Here is a 23,880-nt window from a genome sequence, read left to right as displayed (position 1 = left end):
TTCTGGCGTTCAGCACCAGCTCCATGCTCTGTTCTGGCGTTGAACGCCAGCCAGATGCTCCTTACTAGCGTTTGAACGCCAGTAAGTCCTTCCTCCAGGGTGTTCTATTTTCAATGCTATTTTTCATTCTGTTTTTGATTTTTCAGTAGTTTTTGTGACTCCACATGATCATCAACCTAATAAAATATGAAATAACAAAGAGAAAATAAAATAAAAATGATTAAATAACATTGGGTTGCCTCCTAACAAGCGCTTCTTTAATGTTAATAGCTTGACAGTGAGCTCCCATGGAGCCTCACAGATAATTAGAGCAAGGTTGGAACCTCTCAACACCAAACTTAGAGTTCGATTGTGGGGGTTCAACACCAAACTTAGAGTTTGGTTGTGGCCTCCCAACACCAAACTTAGAGTTTGACTGTGGGGGCTTTGATTGACTCTGCAGTGAGAGAAGCTTTTCATGCTTCCTCTCCATGGTTACAGAAGGAGATCCTTGAGTTTGAAACACAAGGTTGTCCTCATTCAATTGAAGGACTAACTCTCCTTTGTCCACATCAATCACAGCTCTTGCTGTGGCTAGGAAGGGTCTTCCAAGGATGATGGGTTCATCCTCTTCCTTCCCAGTGTCTAGGATTATGAAATCAGCAGGGATGTAAAGGCCTTCAACCTTTACTAACACGTCCTCTACCTAATCATAAGCCTGTTTTCTTGAGTTGTCTGCCATCTCTAATGAGATTCTGGCAGCTTGCACCTCAAAGATTCCCAGTTTCTCCATTACAAAGAGGGGCATGAGGTTTATCCCTGACCCAATGTCACATAGAGCCTTTTCAAAGGTCATGGTGCCTATGGTACAAGGTATTAAAAATTTTCCAGGATCCTGTTTCTTCTGAGGCAATGTCAATTTATCCAGATCACTCAGTTCATTGATGAGCAAGGGAGGTTCATCTTTCCAAGTCTCATTACCAAATAATTTGGCATTCAGCTTCATGATTGCACCAAGGTACTTGGCAGCTCGCTCTTCAGTAACATCCTCATTCTCTTCAGAAGAAGAATACTCATGAATGGCATAAGGAGGTTCAATGGAATCTCTATGGTCTCTAGATGAGTCTCAAATTCCTTTGGTTCCTCAGAAGGAAACTCCTTATTGATCACTGGACGTCCCAGGAGGTCTTCCTCACTGGGATTCACGTCCTCCTCCTCTCTTGTAGGTTCGGCCATGATTGTTATATCAATGGCCTTGCACTCTCTCTTTGGATTCTCTTCTGTATTGCTTGGGAGAGTACTAGGAGGGGTTTCAGTGATTCCTTTACTCAGCTAGCCCACTTGTGCCTCCAAATTTCTATTGGAGGACCTTGTTTCGTTTATGAAACTCATAGTGGCCTTAGATAGATCAGAGACTATATTTGCTAAGCTAGATGGATTCTACTCAGAATTCTCTGTCTGTTGCTGAGTGGATGATGGAAAAGGTTTACTATTGTTAAACCTGTTTCTTCCACCATTAATAAAGCCTTGTTGAGGCTTTTGTTGATCCTTTCATGAGAGATTTGGGTGATTTCTCCATGAGGGGTTATACGTGTTTCCATAAGGCTCACCCATATAATTTACCTCTGCTATTGCAGGGTTCTCAGGATCATAAGCTTCTTCTTCAGAAGATGCCTCTTGAGTACTGTTGGATGCAGCTTGCATTCCATTCAGACTCTGAGAAATCATATTGACTTGCTGAGTCAATATTTTGTTCTGAGCCAATATGGCATTCAGAGTATCAATTTCAAGAACTCCCTTCTTCTGAGGTGTCCCATTACTCACAGGATTCCTCTCAGAAGTGTACATGAACTGGTTATTAGCAACCATGTCAATGAGTTCTTGAGCTTCTGCAGGCATTTTCTTTAGGTGAATGGATCCACCTGCAGAAGTATCCAATGACATCTTAGCTAATTCAGACAGACCATCATAGAATATATCCAGGATGGTCCATTCTGAAAGCATATCAGAAGGACACTTTTTGGTCAGTTGCTTATATCTCTCCCAAGCTTCATAGAGGGATTCACCTTCGTTCTGTCTGAAGGTTTGAACATCCACTTTAAGCTTACTAAGCTTTTGAGGAGGAAAGAACTTGGCTAAGAAAGCCATGACCAGCTTATCCCAAGAGTTCAGGCTATCTTTAGGTTGAGAATCTAACCATATTCTAGCTCTGTCTCTCACAGCAAAAGGGAAAAGCATGAGCCTGTAGACTTCAGGATCTACTCCATTAGTCTTAACAATATCACAGATCTGCAAGAATTCAGTTTAAGAACTGAAAGGGATCTTCAGATGGAAGTCCATGAAACTTGCAGTTTTGTTGCATCAGAGAAACTAATTGAGGTTTAAGCTCAAAATTGTTTGCTCCAATGGCAGGGATGGAGATGCTTCTTCCATGTAAATTGGAATTAGGTGCAGTAAAGTCACCAAGCATCCTCCTTACATTATTATTATTTTCGGCTGCCATCTCCTCTTCCTGTTCGAAAATTCCTATAAGGTTGTCTCTGAATTGTTGTATTTTAGCTTCTCTTAATTTCCTTTTTAGAGTCCTTTCAGGTTCAGGATCTGCTTCAACAAGAATGTTCTTGTCCTTGCTCCTGCTCATATGAAAAAGAAGGGAATAACAAAGAAAATATGGAATCCTCTATGTCACAGTATAGAGATTCCTTTGTGTGAATAGAAGAAGAAAAGAATGTAATGTAAAGAAGAGAAGAGGAAAAACTTGAACACAGAGAGGGAGGTGGTGTTCGAATTTTTGGATGGGAGAGAAGTGTTAGTAGATGAATAATTAAATAGAAAGAGATGAGGGAGAGGGAATTTCGAAAATTAATTTTTGAAAAGAAGTTGATGATTTTCGAAAATTAAAAGAGAATTAAAATTAAAATTAAAATTTAAACAATTAATTAACTAAGAAGAATTTTTTTTTTTTGAAAAAGAGGGAGATATTTTCGAAAATTAGAGAGGGATAGTTAGTTAGGTAGTTTTGAAAGAGATAAGAAACAAACAAAAAGTTAATTAGTTAGTTGAAACAGATTTGAAAATCAATTTTGAAAAGATAAGAAGATAAGAAGTTAGAAAAGATATTTGAAAAAGATAAGATAAAAAGATATTTTTGAAAAGATATGATTGAAATTAGTTTTGAAAAAGATTTGATTTTTAAAATCACAATTAATGACTTGATTCACAAGAAATCACGAGATATGATTCTAGAACTTAAAGTTTGATTCTTTCTTAACAAGTAAGTAACAAACTTGAAATTTTTGAACCAAAACATTAATTGTTGATGATATTTTCGAAAATATGATATAAAATTAAGAAAAAGATTTTTGAAAAATATTTTTAAAATTTTCATAAATAAATAAGAAAAATGAAAAAGATATGATTTTTGAAAAAGATTTTGAAAAAGATAAGATTTTTAAATTGAAAATTTGATTTGACTCATAAGAAACAACTAAATTTTAAAAAGTTTTGAAAAAGTCAACTCAAATTTTCGAAAATTTATGAGTGAAAAAGGGAAAGATATTTTTTTTTATTTTTGAATTTTTAATGATGAAAGAGAAAAACACAAAATTGACTCAATGCATGAAAATTTTGGATCAAAAACATGTGATGCATGCAAGAACACTTTGAAGATCAAGATGAACACCAAGAACACTTTGAAGATCAAGATGAACACCAAGAACACTTTGAATGTCAAGATGAACACCAAGAACACTTTGAAGATCAAGATGAACATCAAGACTTATTTTTTAAAATTTTTAAGAAAAGAAAATCATGCAAGACACCAAACTTAAAAATTTTTATTTTTTTGACACTAAGAATTCAAGAATGCATATGAAAAACAAGAAAAGACACAAAATAAGAAAATATGAAGATCAAACAAGAAGACTTACCAAGAACAACTTGAAGATCATGAAGAACACTATGAATGCATGAATTTTTCGAAATTTTTTATGCAAAATTTAAAACATGCAATTGACACTAAACTTAAAATTGACTCAAGACTCAAACAAGAAACACAAGAATATTTTTGATTTTTATGATTTTTAAATTTTTTTTTTTGGTTTTTTCGAAAATTATTTTGGGAAAAACGAAAAAGAAGAAATATTTTTTTTTTGAAAAGAAAACAAAAAGAAAGTTACCTAATTTGAGCAACAAGATGAACCGTCAGATGTCCAAACTCGAACAATCCCCGGCAACGGCGCCAAAAACTTGGTGTGCAAAATCGTGATCATTCATTCCTTGGTAACGGCGCTAAAAACTCAATACGCACGTTCATGATCTTATATCTATTTCACAACTTCGTACAACTAACCAGCAAGTGCACTGGGTCATCCAAGTAATAAACCTTACGTGAGTAAGGGTCAATCCCACGGAGATTGTCGGCTTGAAGCAAGCTATGGTCACCTTGTAAATCTCAGTCAGGCGGATTAAAATGTATTAAGAAATTACAGTGGATGATAATAAATAAAATATAAAATAGGATAGTGGTACTTATGTAATTCATTGGTGAGAATTTCAGATAAGCGTATAGAGATGCTTTCGTTCCTCTGATCTCTGCTTTCTTGCTGTCTTCATCCAATCAATCCTACTCCTTTCCATGGCAAGCTTTATGTAGGGCATCACCGTTGTCAATGGCTACATCCCATCCTCTCTGTGAAAAAGGTCCAAATGCTCTATCACGGCACGGCTAATCATCTGTCGGTTCTCGATCATACTGGAATAGGATCCATTGATCCTTTTGCGTCTGTCACTACGCCCAACACTCGCGAGTTTGAAGCTTGTCACAGCCATCCCTTCCCAGATCCTACTCGGAATACCATAGACAAGGTTTAGACTTTTCGGATCTCAGGAATGGCCATCCATGGGTTCTAACTTATACCACGAAGACACTAATAACTCGGACTCGGTCCCCTGTATTAGATATCCAAGAGATATCCATTCAATCTAAGGTAGAATGGAAGTGGTTGTCAGGCACGCATTCATAAGTTGTGAATGATGATGACTATCACGATCATCACATCCATCATATTAAAGTGCGAATGAATATCTTAGAAGCGGAATAAGTTGAATTGAATAGAAAAACAGTAGTATTTTGCATTAATCTTTGAGGAACAGCAGAGCTCCACACCTTAATCTATAGTGTGTAGAAACTCTACCGTTGAAAAATACATAAGTGAAAGGTTCAGGCATGGCCGAATGGCCAGCCCCCATGATCTAAGAACTAAACGTCCCAAGATGAAATCTCAATAGTAAAAAGTCCTATTTATAAAAACTAGTTACTAGGGTTTACAGAGATAAGTAAATGATGCAGAAATCCACTTCCGGGACCTACTTTGTGTGTGCTTGGGCTGAGCTTGAAGTTTACACGTGGAGAGGTCATTCATGGAGTTGAACGCCAGTTTGTAACGTGTTTCTGGCGTTGAACTCCACTTTGCAACTTGTTTCTGGCGCTGGACGCCAGACTACAGCATGGAACTGGCGTTGAACGCCAGTTTACGTCGTCAATCCTTATTCAAAGTATGGACTATTATATATTTCTGGAAAGCCCTGGATGTCTACTTTCCAACGCAATTGAAAGCGCGCCATTTGGAGTTTTGTAACTCCCGAAAATTCACTTTGAGTGCAGGGAGGTCAGAATCCAACAGCATCAGCAGTCCTTCTTCAACCTCTGAATCTGATTTTTGCTCAAGTCCCTCAATTTCAGCCAGAAAATACCTGAAATCACAGAAAAACACACAAACTCATAGTAAAGTCCAAAAATGTGAATTTAACATAAAAACTAATAAAAATATCCCTAAAAGTAACTAGATCCTACTAAAAACATACTAAAAACAATGCCAAAAAGCGTATAAATTATCCGCTCATCAGATTGTCTTGAAGAGCTTACTTACTTTTAACCAAGTAGACAAGAATCGTATAGTTGCATTCATATATATAGGTTGCATTGCATTGCATGAGTTTTACATGTTCCTACTCATTTATTTTATCTCCTTCAACTAAGCATGAGGACATGCTAATGTTTAAGTGTGGGGAGGTTGATAAACAATTTTTTATGGTCTATATTGTGTTTAATTGTGTGGTTTTATCAAATCTTTACCCACTTATTCATATGATTATCATGTATTTATAACTCCTTCCAAAAATTACTCCATGGTTAAAAACTTGCTTCCTAGAGACTTTTAATTATGTATTTTAATTCTCCTTTATTCCATTCGATGCCATGATCTGTGTGTTAAATGTTTCAGGCTTTATAGGGAATGAATGACTTGGAGATTAGAAAGGAGGCTTGCAAAAATGGAAGGAACACAAGAAATTAAGGAGATGACCAGCGAGAAGCGACGCGGACGCATGGCTCACGCGACCGCGCGAAATGGAGAAATCGGAGTGACGCGCTCGCGTGCCTGACGCGAACGCGTGAATTGGAAACTGCACAAGTGACGCGAAAGCATGGACGACGCGCATGCGTGGCAAGGCAAAATGCTGGATGACGTGAACGCATGGATGACGCGATCACGTGACGTGCGCGATCTGCAGAATCTGCAGAATTCGCTGGGGGCGATTTTGGGCCATGTTTTGACCTAGTTTTTGGCCCAGAAAAGCAGATTAGAGCCAGGGAACATGCAGAAACCAGGGAGAGATTCATTCCACATGATTTTTAGTTTTAGATCTGAATTTACTCCTCCTTTAGGTTTTCTCTTTACACATTCATAGTTCTTAGGATTTTGTTTTTATTGCTTTTTGGATTGGGATATTGAGAAGAGTTATTACCTCCGCCAAGACTTCATCATTCTAGTTTGTTTCCTTACTTGTCACTTACTCTTTCATATCTTTAATTTGTTTAGAATTACTATTGGATTATTTTTAGAGTTTATTGATACAAGAACTATTTTTATTTTTAATTGATCTTTTTTATTATTATTTATCATGTCTTCCTTTATTTCCCTTTCTTATTTTGTGAAGTTTACAATCATAATGAGTGAGTAGTTCCATAACTTGATTGGGAGCTGGTTGAAAGGAGAACCTTGAGTTGGAATGCTCAAGAGTAAAATTATAATTGGGTTTATCGTTGGGTCGCCCTCTAGTCACTGACACTAGTCCTTCCCAAGGGAGAGGATTGGAACTTGTGAATAGAAACAGACTTCCAACTTGCTTGACTTTTCTTTATCTGGTAAAGGATAACTGAGCAGAACAACCTTCAATTATCAATTAATCTTGGGAGAACTCCAACAAGGATAGGACTTCTGACTAATCTACTCCTGGTCAAGGTTTTTATTTAAATTACATAAATTCTCTGATTTAATTTCGTGTCTATCGAAATCAAACCCTTTTGGAAAACATCTGATTAATAAAATAGCACATCTTTCTGCAACTCGTTGGAAGATGACCTGGGATTCATACTCCCAGTATTTTAATTCTAATTTTGTGACACCCCTTCTAAATTGATAAGCGGATTTTTGTTGATTGAGAACTGTACTTGCAACGTATCTCTTATATTAATTTCTTAATCCGCTAATTTCCGCCACGTCAATACGGAACTTATCAATGAAAGCACAAGCAAGAAGTTCACTGTAAGGGGCAAAATTCTGAGCCCCTATCCATCTTCCTAAAGAGCTAACCGTCAAGCTAGTGACGTTAAAGAAGCGCTTGTTGGGAGGCAACCCAACCATAATTAAAGTTGTTTTTGTTTTTTCATAAAGTTTATTTAAGTTTATTTCAGTTTAATTTTCATATTTGTTTAAGTTTGTGATCATGTGCAGTAGTTCCTTTGCTGGCATTGAACGCCAGCCAGGGAGGCCAATGTGGGCATTCAACGCCCATAAGAAGCAGCAAAGCTGGCGTTGAATGCCAGCCAGGGAGCATGAAGCTAGAGTTGAACGCCATCCAGGGGGGAGAGACCTGGCGTTGAACGCCAGGTAGGAGTACCCCAAGGGGCATTTAACACCCAAGAGAGACACATTGCTGGCATTGAATGCCAGTCAGGAGCAAGAGCTGGGCATTCAAGGCCCACAAGGGAACAGGGAACTTGAATTCCCTAGCCCCTTAGGATCAATGGGTCCCTCAAAATCTCCACCTACCCTACCTTCTTCTCTCTCTTACTTTCACTCTTCCCCACACACTATTTCCTATAAATCTTAACCCAATCATATCCATATCACTTCCCAAAAACCATCATAAATCCCACCAACCCCCACCCACTTCAAAATCGAACATTTCCCATCCAATTCCCACCCATTCATTCGAACCCCAACCTATCCCACTCCTATAAATACCCTTTCTTCCTACCATTCACACACACACCATTCATACACTAAATGCCCCACTTGGCCAAATTTTCCTCTCTCCCTCCATCTCCTATATTCTCTTCTTCTTCTACTCATTTCTTCTTATTTTGCTCGAGGATGAGCAAAGTTTTTAAGTTTGGTGTTGGAAAATCCTTGCTTTTTGCTTTCCATTCCCACTTATGGCTACCAAAGTCAGAGAATTCTCTAGAAAGAGGAAAGGAAAATCTATTGCTTCCACCTCTGAATCTTAGGAAATGGATAGATTCATCACCAAAGCTCATCAAGACCACCTCTATGAAGTAGTGCCAAAGAAAATGGTGATTCCTGAAGTCCCCTTTAGGTTCAGAAAGAATGAATACCCGGAGATCCGAAGAGAAATCCAGGGGAGAGGTTGGAAAGTCCTTACCAATCATATCCCATAAGTTGGGATTTTGATGGTACAAGAGTTCTATGCTAATGGAGGGGTCACCAAAAACCATGATACAAGCGTGAACCCAATCCCCAAAAATTAGACCACTATGGTCCGAGGGCGACCCTTGGATTTCAGCCCAGAGAGTATAAAATTGGCACTCTAGTTGCCAATGATGCAAGAAGACCCACATCCTTACACTAGGAGAGTCAATTTTGACGAGTGATACGCGGAATTTATCTCTCAACAAATTCTTTCCGGCAAGTGCACCTGATTGTCGTTAAGTAAAAACTCACTGTAGAGTGAGGTCGAATCCTACAGGGATTAGTAGATTGAGAAATGTTAATTGGAGAATTATGCAGTTGAGCGAAATCAGAATTTAATTGGGATTGAAGAAAGTAAAATTGGCGGGAAACTTAAATTGCAAGAAATTAAAGGAACAAAAAATTAAATTGCAAGGAATTAAAATGCAGAAGCTTAAATTGCAAGAAATTAAATGGGAAGGGGGATTAGCATGAAATTAAAGAAGCAGAATCTAAACAGAATGGGTAGATCAGAGAAGGAAAATCATTAGGTTCAGGAGATGTACATTTCTCCAGATCAAATTCATTTCCATCTCTTCTGCAATCAATGCATTCATTGATCTCTTTGGCAATATTAAGTAATTGGATCCCAATTCCTTGGCTCACCAATCTCTTTAAGCATGAAGAATTGCCCAATTCCTTGATTTAAGTGCTCGTGGGAAGAGATGAAGTTTGGTCACTAATTATACCACACAAATTTATAGATCAAAGTATTGGTAGGATTACATGTCACTATATCCATCCAAACACCAATCTAATCCAATGTGGGAAAGTATTTATAGCGTGATCTCCTCATTCCTCTTCTAAGGTTTTGAGGAGATCCAATTATGAATAGCTTCTTTCCCAAGATAACTATCCAATTGGATGAAGAACGAAAGCTTTGTAGTAAAATTAAGAGAAAAGAAAGGGGAAGAAGAATGAAAACTAGTATTGTTCTATTGAATTTACACAGAGCTCCCTAACCCAATGAAATGGGGTTAGTTGGTCATAGCTTAATTCAATTTACAGATAAGGAAAGTGTAGGAAAATAAAACCTAGCTAAAAAGTAAAAGAAAAGAGAGTACATAAACAAAAGGGAAAAGTGCAGAAGAAAATTAAACAGAGTGTTGAGCCCTCAGAGAACCCCCTCAGGGACTCCCGAAAAGCTACTTAATCTTCAACAATTCTTCTATTTATAAACATCTTCTCATCTTCAATTGGATCAAGTATTTGGATGTGGGCCTTGGCCTTGATTGAAGTAATGAGGAATCACTCTAGCTGATGTTGACCATGGCTAAACATTCAAAACTTGTAGGGTGCCATTTTATAACTAAAATTGGCCTTAACGTTGGTGGTAACGTTTGAGGGAAAACGTTGAATCAAACACTACATTGAGAAAAATCAGTTCTGTTGCTGTCATTGGTGTTTGACTCAACGTTTGAGGGCCAACGTTACACTATTAACGCGTACACATGCGTTGCGCGTCCACGCAAAAGGGTCAAAAATGCTCATCCACGTGTACGCATATTGTACGCTTTCGCGCACATTGGTATTTTTTTCATCCACACATTGGTACGCGTCGATTCAAAATTCCCAACTCCCGTTTCTAAAATTTTATTGCGGACGTTGGAGGCAGCGTTTAAGGTAACGTTGGACCTCCAACGTTCGCACATCCACGCGTGCGCGTCACTGACGCGTGCGCGTGGATGCCAAATTTTCAGGTTCCAAACTGAATTTTGCATATCAAGCCCTGGGGACGTTACTTTGTCCTCTTGTCAACGTTGCAAATTTCATGCCGAATATAGAATATTTTATATGGTTGGAAAACTATGAATTTCAGATTTCTAACCCAACTGGAATCACCTCAATTGGACATATGCAACTCAAGTTATGCTCCTTTGAAGGGGACAGGATCGCTGGCGTCGGAGTGCAAAGTTGGAGGAAATGTCGGACCTCCAACGTTTGCGCCAATGTTGGAACATTACCAGATTTGGAAGCTCAAACGTGCTGTCCACCCCACACCATAATATATTATTGGAAAGCCTTGAATGTCTACTTTCCAATTCCGTTGAAAGCGCCCATTTAGAGCTCCACAGCTCGAGTTATACTCCATCGAAGGTGCAGAGGTCAGCTGGCCTTACTACAAGTTGGTACCATGTTCGTTTATGCACTTTTCGGGGCAGTTTTCTCCCTCCATTTTAGTTTCCACCATATAGTGTCATATATGCTTGGAAAGCTCTTGATTTCTACTTTCCAATTCTTTTAGAATCACCTTATCTAGAGCTCTGTAGCTCAAGTTATTCATGTTGGAAGTATACCCCCTTAAGGCTGTGGGGAGTGACGTTTCCAGCAATGTTGGAGCACCAACTTTGGCTCCAACGTTGCTTCCTTTGCCTCCTTTCATGGCCTTCTTGTTGCCTCTTTGCCTTTACTTTTCTTAGCTTCCTTTCCACCTATCATCAACCAAACAAATACATCAAAACTGTGCTATAGTCACAAGAATTTGCGTCATTCTTAGCACATACGTAATTATGGCATAGATCTCATGAAAATGCATAAAATTAATAATGTTTGATTGAATCAAGACAAGCATGAATTTCTCATCCAAATACATACTTATTGCCTAAGAAATGCATGAAACTACTCTAAAACAAACTAAAAATGGCTTGTGAAACTAGCCAAGATGCCCTGGCATCACAACACCAAACTTAAATCTTGCTTCTCCTCAAGCAAGTGATAAAACATGAAAATACAAGAGATACAAGTCCTTATTCATAGAATTCAAATCCTTGGTTCATGGAGTTTCATGCATAGCAACTTAGGTTCATGTTCATGCTGGTTTCTAAGCTCTCTTATGCTCTTGAACTCTCACTCTATTGCCTTTCTATGATACTCTTATTCTTGATCCTTAACGTCTCTGTTTTTGTTTTCTTTTCTTCTTTAGAGCTTATTGCTTTCTGTAGCTAAGTGTTCTGTGTTGAGGCAACTCTTTAGGATAGGTTTTTAGCCAACATTCTCGAACCAGTTGGTTCAAGGTGCTAGGTGTTGAAACACACCTAAGGACTTAATCACCCAAGTCTCTCCTCAGCACATACACACCACAGGCACATGGTTTATTATTCATTCCTTAGACCTTGGTGTCTAGCACCTCTTTGGGTTGCTAAATGCCTTGTGACAAGGTTGCTCTTGATAGTGGACTTTCAGTTGACAATCCCAGGTTAGTTAACCCAAGTTGTCAAGTGATGAAGCACTCCTAAGAACTTACTCATCCAAGCAGATCCTTGCACAAAAACACCATAGACACATGCCTTAAGATCCAAACTATTGGTGCCTAGCTTTATTTTTCTTCTTTTTTCTTTCTTTTTCATTCTCTTTTTCTCTTTTTAGGATCTTTATTACTTCATTTAAGTCTCATAGAATGCACTTCAAACTCATAATTCAAGAGATATCTTAGCCCTTTTACCTTAGTGATGAACCAACTTAGCTAACAAATACCACCACAACACTAGGACTCAATTCTGCACATTGGATTTCACTCTTGTTTTTCACATCAAATTCTCATAAACTCTTTTATTGAGCTCAAGGACACAGTATACAATTCAAGCAAGGAAGCAGTAGCCTAGTACTTAGACTAGCACACTTATGACAAAATTAAAGAAAATGAACACTAAATTCTAATGACTTAAACTAAAGAATAACTATCAACAGGGGCACATTCAGACTTCCAGTTTAAACATTCAAAAGCAGATGGAATTAAGTAACAATACAACCTCTTGGTGGTGCCTCCTAGCTCTCCCTTTGTCATCATCATCCATAGCTTTTGTGTCCTTCTTTTTCTTCTTAGCTGATGGTGTGTATTTCTTCCAAGAGATTGATCGAGTTCCTACAAAGTTATTGGAAGTTGCTTGTTCTCCAAGCGCTTGAGAGATTGTTAGCATGCATGTATGCTTGTGATTTTCTGAACTTAAGTTGGTGTGTGAACACCAAACTTAGTTCCTTGCCTAATGCAGCAAATTAAATATATGCAGAGAACTTCATGTGCTTTTATTAAGAAAACAACTATGAACTAGAAAAACAAACTATGAACTAGAAATTAAACTATTGTTAAGTAGTTTCCCTGATTGGTTGGAGCTAGTGACTAGGCATGCTGAGGGTTACAATGTGTTCTTTAATGAAATCTTTGGTGGAACACCAAACTTAGAATTACACATTCACCATTGGATTGTTTTGGTGTGGAACACCAAACTAAGCTCCTTGCAATACAGAGAATCTACTTAACTCTTTTATTGAATTAACTAGGAAAAGAAAACTACCTTTGGTTGGGTTGCCTCCTAACAAGCGCTCTTTTAATGTCATTAGCTTGACATTTTGGTCATGAATTTCTTCTTCTTCTTCCAGTTTGTTAAGAGGAATGACCTCAAATGGAAAAAGGAGCCAGTTAATGCCCCTTGCATTGAGTGACTCCTTCTAGTAAGCTTTGTTTTATGATTGGCTTGAGTGAATTTTCTTGTTGGATCAGCAGTTGGATTGTTCTTTGACCTTCTCCTCTTCATGGATATAGTTCTTTGTTTTCTGGTCACAATCCTCCTTTTTGTGTTTGTTTCTACTGCCTTCACACCTTTGATCTCAAGACTTGGGTATTGTTGGATAATTGGAGCATTTTTTCATCAAGAGCTTCTTGAATTGGTGGTTCACTGAACTCACCCTCTATGTAACTCTCTGTTTCATTGGAGTGTGAACTCCCTTGATTGACTTCCTCCCCTTCTTCTTCATGATGTTGCATTGAGTCTTTTGGGAGTGAATTTGCATGTTCCTTTGTCACTTCTATCAGCCTCTGTAGGTATGGAGCCTTAGGCTTATATACTCTCAAAACCTCCTTATTCTTCATAGGAATCTCACTTGGTATGAATACTTCTTTTTCTTGTTCCTCTGATTCCTCCCTTGTACTCACCCTTTGGTCCTCATCCTCCTTGCTAGGAATCTCTTCAAAGTAATTTGCATTTGCTTCCATGTTTCTGGAGGCAGTGTCTTGTTCTTTCCTCCATGCTCTAGACCATTGAAGGAACTCCTCATTTGCTATGTTCTCCTCTTTTGTCATCTTTGACAATTTTTCAAGGAGGAGCTCTATCCTAGTAAGTTGATCGTCTTTTCTCTTTCTTTTGAATTCTTCAAGGATGAGTTCTGCCTCAGCAAGTCTATCTACAAAAGATTGTGATGGTTGGTGATTGGCTTGTGAATGGAGTTGGTTGTTTTGTGGTTGTGTGTTCTGAAAGTGGTATGGCTCTTATGGGTAATGGAATGAGTTTGTGGACTGTGAACAGAATTTTGTGTGTAGTGGAATGAATTGTATGGGTCTGGGAATGAATTTTGTGTTGAGGCATACTCAAATGATGAAGAATTTGGACATATAAAACTAGTAGGTGAGGTTGGATAATTAAGAGGTGATGGCTCTTGATGAATGAGGTATGAATGAGTGAAATCCCTTTGATTTTGATCTTCCCAGCCACAACTTGAGTAGTGATCAATTTCACCAAAATATGGACCATTTTGTGGCTCTGGAAGTACCCCATTTCAACTTCTTGATGCTTTCATCCATCATGAGCATAATAACATGAATCATTCTGTGGTGGTAGGGAGTTTCTCCTGAATTTTGATTGACCAAAATATGATCGATGCTTCCTTCTTTCTTGCAAGATGCCCTATCTCAAAGAATAATCACCAAAAGACATTAGAATTTCCATAGTTATAAATGAGAGATTCTTAGTGAGGCAATATCATAAACAGCTAGTGGTTAGTGTGCTAACAAGTGAATGAAGAAAGAAAACCGACTAAAATTGCAGAAATTAGCAGTAATTAAATTGAAATAAAAACTATTAACAAAAGAAAAGAAAAATTTCTCAATCTAGTTATCCTCCAATTTAATCATTGTCAATACAAAACCAATCCCCGGCAATAGTGCCATAAACTTGATACGCGGAAACTGTCTCTCAACAAATTCATTCCGGTAAGTGCACCGGATTGTCATCAAGTAAAAACTCACTGTAGAGTGAGGTTGAATCTCACATGGATTGGTAGATTGAGCAATGTTAATTGGAGAATTATGCTAGTTGAGCAAAATCAGAATTTAATTGGGATTGCAGAAAGTAAAATTGGCGGGAAACTTAAATTTGCAAGAAATTAAAGGAACAGAAAATTAAATTTCAGGGAATTAAAGTGCAGAAGCTTAAATTGCAAGAAATTAAATGGGTAGGGGGATTAGCATGAAATAAAGGAAGCAGAATATAAACAGAATGGGTAGATCAGAGAAGGGGAATCATTGGGTTCAGGAGATGTACAATTCTCCAGATCAAATCCATTTCCATCTCTTCCGCAATCAATGCATTCATTGATCTCCTTGGCAATCTTAAGTGATTGGATCCCAATTCCTTGGCTCACCAATCTCTCTAAGCATGAACAATTGCCCAATTCCTTGATTTAAGTGCTCATGGGAAGAGATGAAGTTTGGTCACTGATTATACCACACAAATTCATAGATCAAAGTATTGGTAGGATTACATATCACTATATCCATCCAAACCCCAATCTAATCCAATGTGAGAAAGCATTTATAATGTGATCTCCTCATTCATCTTCCAAGGTTCCGAGGAGATCCAATTATGAATAGCTTCTTTCCCAAGATAACTATCCAATTGGATGAAGAAAATAAAGGGAAAAGAAAGAGGAAGAAGAATGAAAACTAGTATTGATCCATTGAATTTACACAGAGCTCCCTAACCCAATGAAATGGGGTTAGTTGGTCATATATCAATTAAATTTCCAGATACAAAAAGTGCAGGAAAATAAAACCTAGCTAAAAAGTAAAAGAAATGAAAGTACATAAACAAAAGGGAAAAGTGCAGAAGAAAATTAAACAGAGTGCTGAGCCCTCAGAGCCCCCCTCAGGGCCTCCCAAAAAGCTACTTAATCTTCAACAATTTTTCTATTAATAAACACCTTCTCATCTTCAATTGGATCAAGTATCTGGATGTGGGCCTTGGCCTTGATTGAAGCAATGAGGAATCACTCTAGTTGACGTTGACCATGGCTAAACATTCATAACTTGCAGGGTGCCATTTTATAACTGAAATTGGCCTTAACGTTGGTGGTAACATTTGAGGGCAAACGTTAAATCAAACGCTACATTGAGAAAAATCAGTTCTATTACTGTCATTGGCGTTTGACTCAACGTTTGAGGGCCAACATTCCGCTATTCACGCGTACACGTGCTTTGCGCATCTGCGCAAAAGGGTCAAAAATGCTCATCCACGCGTGCGCATGGATGCAGAGATTTCATTTTGTAATTTTAAAACCAAGCAGGGGATGTTGTCCTCAGTGTTGGACCTCCAACGTTCCCTCCAACGTTGGCGTTTTCACACGTATGCGTGCTGTACACTTACGCGCACATTGGTATTTTTTTCATCCGCACGTACGCATCACTGATGCGTAGGCGTCAATTCAAAATTGCCAGCTCCCATTTCTGAAATTTTATTGCGGATGTTGGAGGCAGCATTTGAGGTAACGTTGGATGTCCAACGTTCGCACATCCACGTGTGCGCGTCACTTACGCGTGCCCGTGGATGCCAAATTTTCAAGTTCCAAACTGAATGTTGCATATCAAGCCCTGGGGACGTTACTTTGTCCTCTTGTCAACGTTGAAAATTTCATGCCCACTATAGACTATTATATATAGTTGGAAAACTCTAAATGTCAGCTTTCTAACCCAACTGGAATCACCTCAATTGGACATCTGCAACTCAAGTTATGCTCCTTTGAAGGGGACAGGATTGCTGCCGTCGGAGTGCAATGTTGGAGGCAGCGTTGGACCTCCAACGTTTGCCCCAACATTGGAAACATTGCCAGACTCAGAAGCTCAAACGTGCTGTCCACCCCATACTATAATATACTGTTGGAAAGCCCTGAATGTCCACTTTCTAATTCCGTTGGAAGCGGATCATTTGGAGCTCCACAGCTCAAGTTATACTCCATCGAAGGTGTAGAGATCAGCTGGCCTTACTACAGCACTACAAGAAAAACACCCATTCAGGTACACTTGAAAAGTGTAGCCAAAAATGAAAAAACATGATGCCTTAGGCTACGGCTACGCTTTTTGGGCTACGGCTACGCTTTTTGGGGTGATTCCTATTCTACCGTTGCCTATTCTCAAAGGCTACGCTTTTCTGCACCAAGGGCTACGCTTTTGGCGTTTGGGAATAAGCTACGCTTTTCAAGTGATGCTGTCCAGGACCAAAGGCTACGCTTTTCAGCTTTCATTTTTCTAGAATAGGCTACGCTTTTTAACGCTACTGCATCACTTGTAAAGCGTAGCCACATTGTATACCATAGCTACTTTTTATAAGCGTAGCCTTAGATCCCTCTTTTTTTTTTTTGTATACTATAGCTACTGTATATAAGTGTAGCCTTAGGTCCCTCATTATTTTTTTTATTTTCTATATATATATATATATATATTCTAATAATTTTTTTTCTAAAACCTAATATTTAGTAATATGATTATATATATAATCCTATTTTTTTAATTAAATTAGTTAAAAATTATAAAATAAAAATAAATACATAATAATACCATACAATATTCTTTAAATAATAAAAATTATCCTTTAACAAAATATATTTATAATGAACTAAAAATATTGGGATGATCATAAATGAGTATTCATACATCTCACACTAAATTAAACATACCCATATCAAAATATACATTAGACCACTTAGAATTTACTACTAATAAACTATAAAAAACTAAAATATTGTATCCTACATAAGTATCTTCTAATAAAAGTTATTAACCTTCTGATGGAAGAGGAAAAAATCTTGTTCTTTAAATATCTTGTTCGACGGAAGATCGTATTTGGGAGATTTCTGGTTCTTCATCTGCCTCAAATCTTGTTTTGTAGGTTCTGGCAATTACAAAAGAAAAAAAAATCAAAATTATATAACATTTACTAAACCCCTTAAGGCTTAAATTTGAAAGCATACATAGCACAAAAATGGGAAAAAATGAAATTCACAAACAAAATCAGAAACAAGGTAAAGAAGTGTATATCATACCAATTCAATGTGACCCTGAGGGAAATAGAAAACTCTATCTTGAACACAAGGAACATCCATTAATAGCCCTGCACAGCCTCCATAGCTCTTTAAACAAATCATCACCAGCCCCATCTGCCACAAAACAAAACACAAACATGTTGGAAACTTTGCATGGTTTTTTTCAGACCAAAAGTTGGAAACTTTTTTCTCTCATTTTTGCATTAAGCTCTTCCTTAGTAACCTCCATGTTCAAAAGGCAAAAAGGGTCATTCACTTCATATTGAAAAATTAAAGGAAAACATTAAAAATGAAGGGTCCCAACAACATTAGTCAATTGCTAAAAGAACACAGACATTACTCTTTTTCAGCTCAACACTCACATTAACCAAACATGGTAACAACAAAACCACATGAAAATAAATAAATAAGTGGGAGATATTGAGCAGAAGAAGAGACATTATTAGATCCATTAAGACTTAAAAGAGTCAAATATCTAAGGTAAAGAGTCAACCATAGTCTCTTGAAACTCAGCTCCAAGATAGCCACTAGAAACATGGAACCAGTTATCCAATAACAAGTAGTTTGCCACAGTACCAGAAATATATAGATAATAATAAGAGACAATCAAGAAGACATGAAAGGAGAGAATGAAGGGCACAGACCTCATTTTGGATCCTGTTGCATAAAGATTCAACCAATTGATTTCTGTCAAATCCCATATTAACCACTTCCTGAAGAAGCTCTTCGTCAATCTGCAAAACCATGATATTGGTGGATTTTTTAAGTGAATAAGTGTGAGTATCAAAATTGTTTAAGGTGGAGTTAATGTCAAAAATAAAAATCAGGCAAATTGATAAACATAAGGACACTATTCTATTCTTTATCAGAAGGTAAGATAAAGAACAAATATGTTCCTTTTGCTTCACTCAAATTTTAACTCCTGTTGGCACAGTCTCAGAGAAAGAACAAACTTTGAAATGCTGAATTCAATGATAGGAATATTTAGGAACATGAAGCTCAATAGTTGACAATAGTTGATAAATTGCCATGAGCCACGAAAATACTGCAACAAATATAATCCACATAAAACAAAAATAATTAACATGAAATTAGTAAACTACTCTAGACAAATGAATAATAGTCTCCATTAGTACTTGATTTTTGTTTATTAGAACATTACCATTTACCACTACAAAGTAAACTGCTGATTAAGAAAGCAACAATCATTCACATACAGATCCAAGAATCAAGCAGCCGACTGGTCAATAAATATATTATGTAGCCTAACTTATTTAAGAATAAGCATACTCAATAGAAAGGTTTCTGCCATTTAATCACCAAATACAGCTAAAATCAATATCTAATTATTCTAACCCTTACCTCTTTGTTGATCAAATACACAAGACTTGTCCCTATTTTTCTCTTGAGCCCAAACCTTAACCGTTCCAAGAACCAAAATTTTGGTTACATTTCACAAGGCCATTCGACCAAATTAAACACAGAGGAGAGAAAATCACTCACCTCTCTTTACTTGTGGTGGTAGTTGTGTTAAAAGAAATTGAAAAAACTGGAAAAAATGGAGCAATAGAATTATCAGAATTTTGAATTAGAGGAGAAAAGAAAGAAGGTGAAGTCGCTGTCCTCACCTAGCAAAGAAACTCGAAGAACAGTTGGGTGAGTGGAACGTAGCTCTCTCTTAAGCTTCAGTCAGCTCCCTCCTTGGCCATTATTCTCTTCCTCTTGGTGCTATGATTGATGAAGAGCCAAAAACTTGAAGAACGCTCCTGCTTTTGCTCCCTAGTGCTTTGGCTATTCCTCTGTTCCTTGCCCTCTCTCTACTGTCTGTGAATTCATGAGGGAGACAGACGGAGACACAATGTTATGTTATGATTTGTGAATTCATGAAATAAGTATAATTTAGCAAATTAAGTCAAGTCACAAGATTCCTCGCCTCAAGCCTTGGATTTGCTACGGGTAATTCTTTATTTGCAGAACATATTTGACTATATGCTTAATAAGATCAGCATCACCCCTAGCATAATATGAAAATAAACCAGAATTAAAGCATACTAGATATACTTATTCTTTTGCTGAAAGAAATCTAAATTGGAGAGAATAAGAGTTTCACACACAACTCAACTGCCATATTAAACCGACTGACTTATTTTTAATTGAAATAATATTTTTTGTATTTTATAAAAAATCGGGAGAACTTCCTGTCCTTTTTATTTCTTGGTCTCTAATATCTTGACCAATTCATACAAGCACCACTCGCTGGAAGCATAGTCCTGTGAGAAAACATCAATAGATACATGTGAACTTTCAATAGCCTTTGAGAGTGAAGGCCCTATGCTCTGCCCCTTTGGGAGATCCTCATCTATGACCACTTTGACTTGCTGTTCGTTGTTCAGAGCTACGCGGAGATGAATCACGAAGTTGGTGCGTGTGTCGTTGCCCCTAAAACTGATAAAGTAAAGAAGTGCCCCTTTCATGTTCCCCACATTTTCGATACACAGAAAAAAAATAACACAAGAAGAAATATAAAAATGATTCAACGAAAAATCTGATAATACAGGAAACAAGTGCTGCTAAATTGTCAGAAAGCAAGTTGCGTGAGAACTTGAACAAACTGCAGGTAAAGTATATTGGTTTAACACAAAAAAATGCAGAACACAAAAAATGCAGAACACAAAAAAATGCAAGAAATATAAAAATGCATATGCCTCAGATTCAACACATTGAATCTCAAACAAGAACAAACCCCTCTTAATGTATAAAAGAATGCACAGCTTCTAAGACTAGTAGAATGATTTCCCTAGTTTAGCATGCACGTATGAAATTTCCAGCACCTATTGCTTCCGTTTATGCCAAACATAGAAAGGAATCATAACAAATTGAGAATCAGAAGGAGAAACCCCCAAAATTTGAAAACCTAAAATTAGAACCCAAAACCTCACAGAACCAATTGAAAATTGATACATACCTTCTGTATCTCAATTAGCCATTGCAGTTCATCATCACTATAAAAATCATACACACCTTCGAACTACAAAGTGAGAGCGAGTTAGAGAATGAGCAAGTAAGAGAAGATATAGAATAGAGAATGCTTACCTGGTGACAGAGGATACGACGATGGTGTTGAGCAGTGATAGTGAAGAGATGAGCGGCGACGCAACGGCTTGGAGACGGTGCAGCAGCTCAGCGGCGAGCTCCAATCGACGGCAGCGCCGCGACAGAGTACGAAAGCGGCGATACATCCCTCCTTCCTCCCTTCGATCTCCTCGGTGGGGGCACAGAAGCCCGACGGTGGCAGAACGGCGACTGAAACAAGCCCTAGCAGTGGTGGTGGAGCTCCAGCGGCGACGGAGCACCTCCTTTTTCTCTCCTCCATCGCGTTTCCTCTCATCCTCGAGCTCTCTCTCTCACCGGCGCTCGACGACGACGGCGACGGAGGTGAATCCCTAGACGGCGTCATCCTCTCTTTCTTTCCTTCCCTTCTCCTCTCTGATTTCTTCTCTCTTTCGTGTTTGGGTATGCTGAGTGAGGATGAGAGTATGTGCTGTACTGCTGCGTGAGTAAGGGGGAGGGCCAACAAATTTTTTTACTAAGTGTTTATTGAGGATTCCCATATTATGAGACATTTTAAAAGTGCACCTGAAACAAAATAAATAAGCTACTCTTTAAAAGCGTTTCCTTTGATGAGAAAAGTGTATTCATAGATATTTAGATAAGGCTACACTTTATAAGTAATTTCTAAAATACCTAAGGCTACAATGCTTTTCGAATCATCTCATTTGGAGCTCTGTAGCTCAAGTTATTCTTGTTGGAAGTATACCCCTTCAGGCTGTGGGGAGTGACGTTTCCAGCAATGTTGGAGCACCAACTTTGGCTCCAACATTACTTCCTTTGCCTTCTTTCATGGCCTTCTTGTTGCCTCTTTGCCTTTCATTTTCTTAGCTTTCTTTTCACCTATCATCAACCAAACAAATACATCAAAGCTTTGCTATAGTCACAAGAATTTGCCTCATTCTTAGCACACACGTAATTATGGCATAAATCTCATGAAAATGCACAAAATTAACAACGTTTGATTGAATCAAGACAAGCATGAATTTCTCATCCAAATACTTATTGCCTAAGAAATGCATGAAACTACTCTAAAACAAACTAAAAATGGCTTGTGAAACTAGCCAAGATGCCCTGGCATCAACCAGCGGCTGGACCAAGTCCTTTCAGACATCAGTGTGGAATGAGCTCAGTGGAAGAGGGATTCTCAAGGCAAGCCTATCCAACTAAGAAGGCTTGAACTCAAGCCCGTGGCTAGAGGATGGTTGGAATTTATCCAACACTCTATCATCCCTACTAGCAATCAGTCAGAAGTGACCATTAACAGAGCCATCATGATTGGAAGTAAGGTGGAGGTACATGAGGTGATACCTCAAGAGTTGTACAAGAAAGCTGAAAAGCCTTCCCCTTATCAAGGTTGGCATTCCCCCACCTTATCTGTCATCTATGCAATTCAGCTGGAATTGTCATAGAAGCTGGCATTCATATTGAGAAGTACAAGCCCATCACTAAGAAGAGGATGGAGCAAACTAGAGAGCCAGCACATGGACCACAGCAAGAGCATGTCGAGTTACCTCAACAGGAAATCCCTAAAATGCCTTAAGGGATGCATTTTCCTCCCTAAGGCTATTGGGATCAATTGCACACTTCTCTAGGAGAATTGAGCTCCAGCATGGATCAACTAAGGATGGGACATCAAGAGCATTCTACCATCCTCCATGAAATAAGAGAAGACCAAAGAGCCATAAGAGAAGAACAAAGAGTTATAAGGGAAGAACAACAGAGGCAGGGGCATGATAAACCACTATTTTATGGTTTATCTTGTGCTAAATTGAGTGGTTCTTATAAAGTCTTTCCACACTTATTCATACAATTTGCATGATTTTACAATTCCTTCCTAATTCTGTTCTATGATTGAAAACTTGCTTCTTACGCTTTTAAATTGTGTATTTTTATTGTCCTTTTATGCCATTCGATGCCGTGATCTGTGTGTTAAGTGTTTTCAGGCTTTATAGGGAAGGAATGGCTTAGAGGATGGAAAGGAAGCTTGCAAAAATGGAAGGAACACAAGAAACTAAGGAGCTGACCAGCGAGAAACGACGCGCGCGCGTACCTGACTTGTGCCCGTGACTTGGCGCATTCCACAGCGACGCGTGCGCGTACCTAATACGTACGCGTGACACACAAAGAAGACCATCGACACGTGTGAATGAATGACGCGTACGCGTGACGTGCGCCACGTGCAAAAAATGCAAAAGATGTTGGGGTGATTTTGGGCTGAGTTTGGACCCAGTTTTTGGCCCAGAACAGACTAGAGTCAGGGGACAAGCAGAGACTCAACAACACATTCACTTTTACACAATTTTTAGTTTTTAGTTTTGAATCTGAGAGAGAAAATACTACTTCCTCTAGGATTCTTCACATTCATAGTTTTAGAGTTTTATGCTTTCGATTTGGATATTGAGAAGAGTTACTACCTCCATTGAAGTCTCTATCATTATAGTTTGTTTCCTTATTTCCTTACTCTTTTAATCACCCATTTACCCTGTTTAGAGTTACATATGGATATTTTTTATTTTGGAATTTATTAATGCAAAGAATTATTTTTACCTTCAATTAATTTTCTGTTATTATTTTAATTAAATTTCTATGTCTTCTCTTCATTCCCCTTTATCGTTTATGAAAATGGCATTCATGTCAATGGAGTAGATGATAAACTACTATTTTATAGTTTATCTTGTATTTAATTGAGTGGTTTCATCAAGTCTTCACCCACTTATTCATACTAATTGCATGATTTTATAATCCCTTCCTAGTTTTGTTATATGGTTGAAAACTTGCTTCCTAGAGATCTTTAATTTGTGCATTTTAATTCTCCTTTATACCATTCGATGCCGTGATCCGTGTGTTAAGTGTTTCAGGCTTTATAGGGCAGGAATGGCTTAGAAAATGG

General features: G+C 38.0%; 1 non-coding gene across 1 annotated transcript; it reads left to right on the top strand.

Moving 5' to 3' along the window:
* Positions 1 to 1,977: 1,977 nt before the first annotated feature.
* LOC148553408 (small nucleolar RNA R71) lies at positions 1,978 to 2,085 on the top strand. The gene has a single exon (XR_015893514.1). It is a non-coding gene; the product is annotated as a small nucleolar RNA R71 (small nucleolar RNA).
* The last annotated feature ends 21,795 nt before the right edge of the window (positions 2,086 to 23,880 follow it).

The sequence above is a fragment of the Arachis ipaensis genome, chromosome B7, assembly GCF_059453495.1.
Source record: "Arachis ipaensis isolate K30076 ecotype BB chromosome B7, ASM5945349v1, whole genome shotgun sequence".
In the NCBI taxonomy this organism is placed as follows: Eukaryota; Viridiplantae; Streptophyta; class Magnoliopsida; order Fabales; family Fabaceae; genus Arachis; species Arachis ipaensis.
This window is presented reverse-complemented; position numbering and strand designations above follow the sequence as displayed.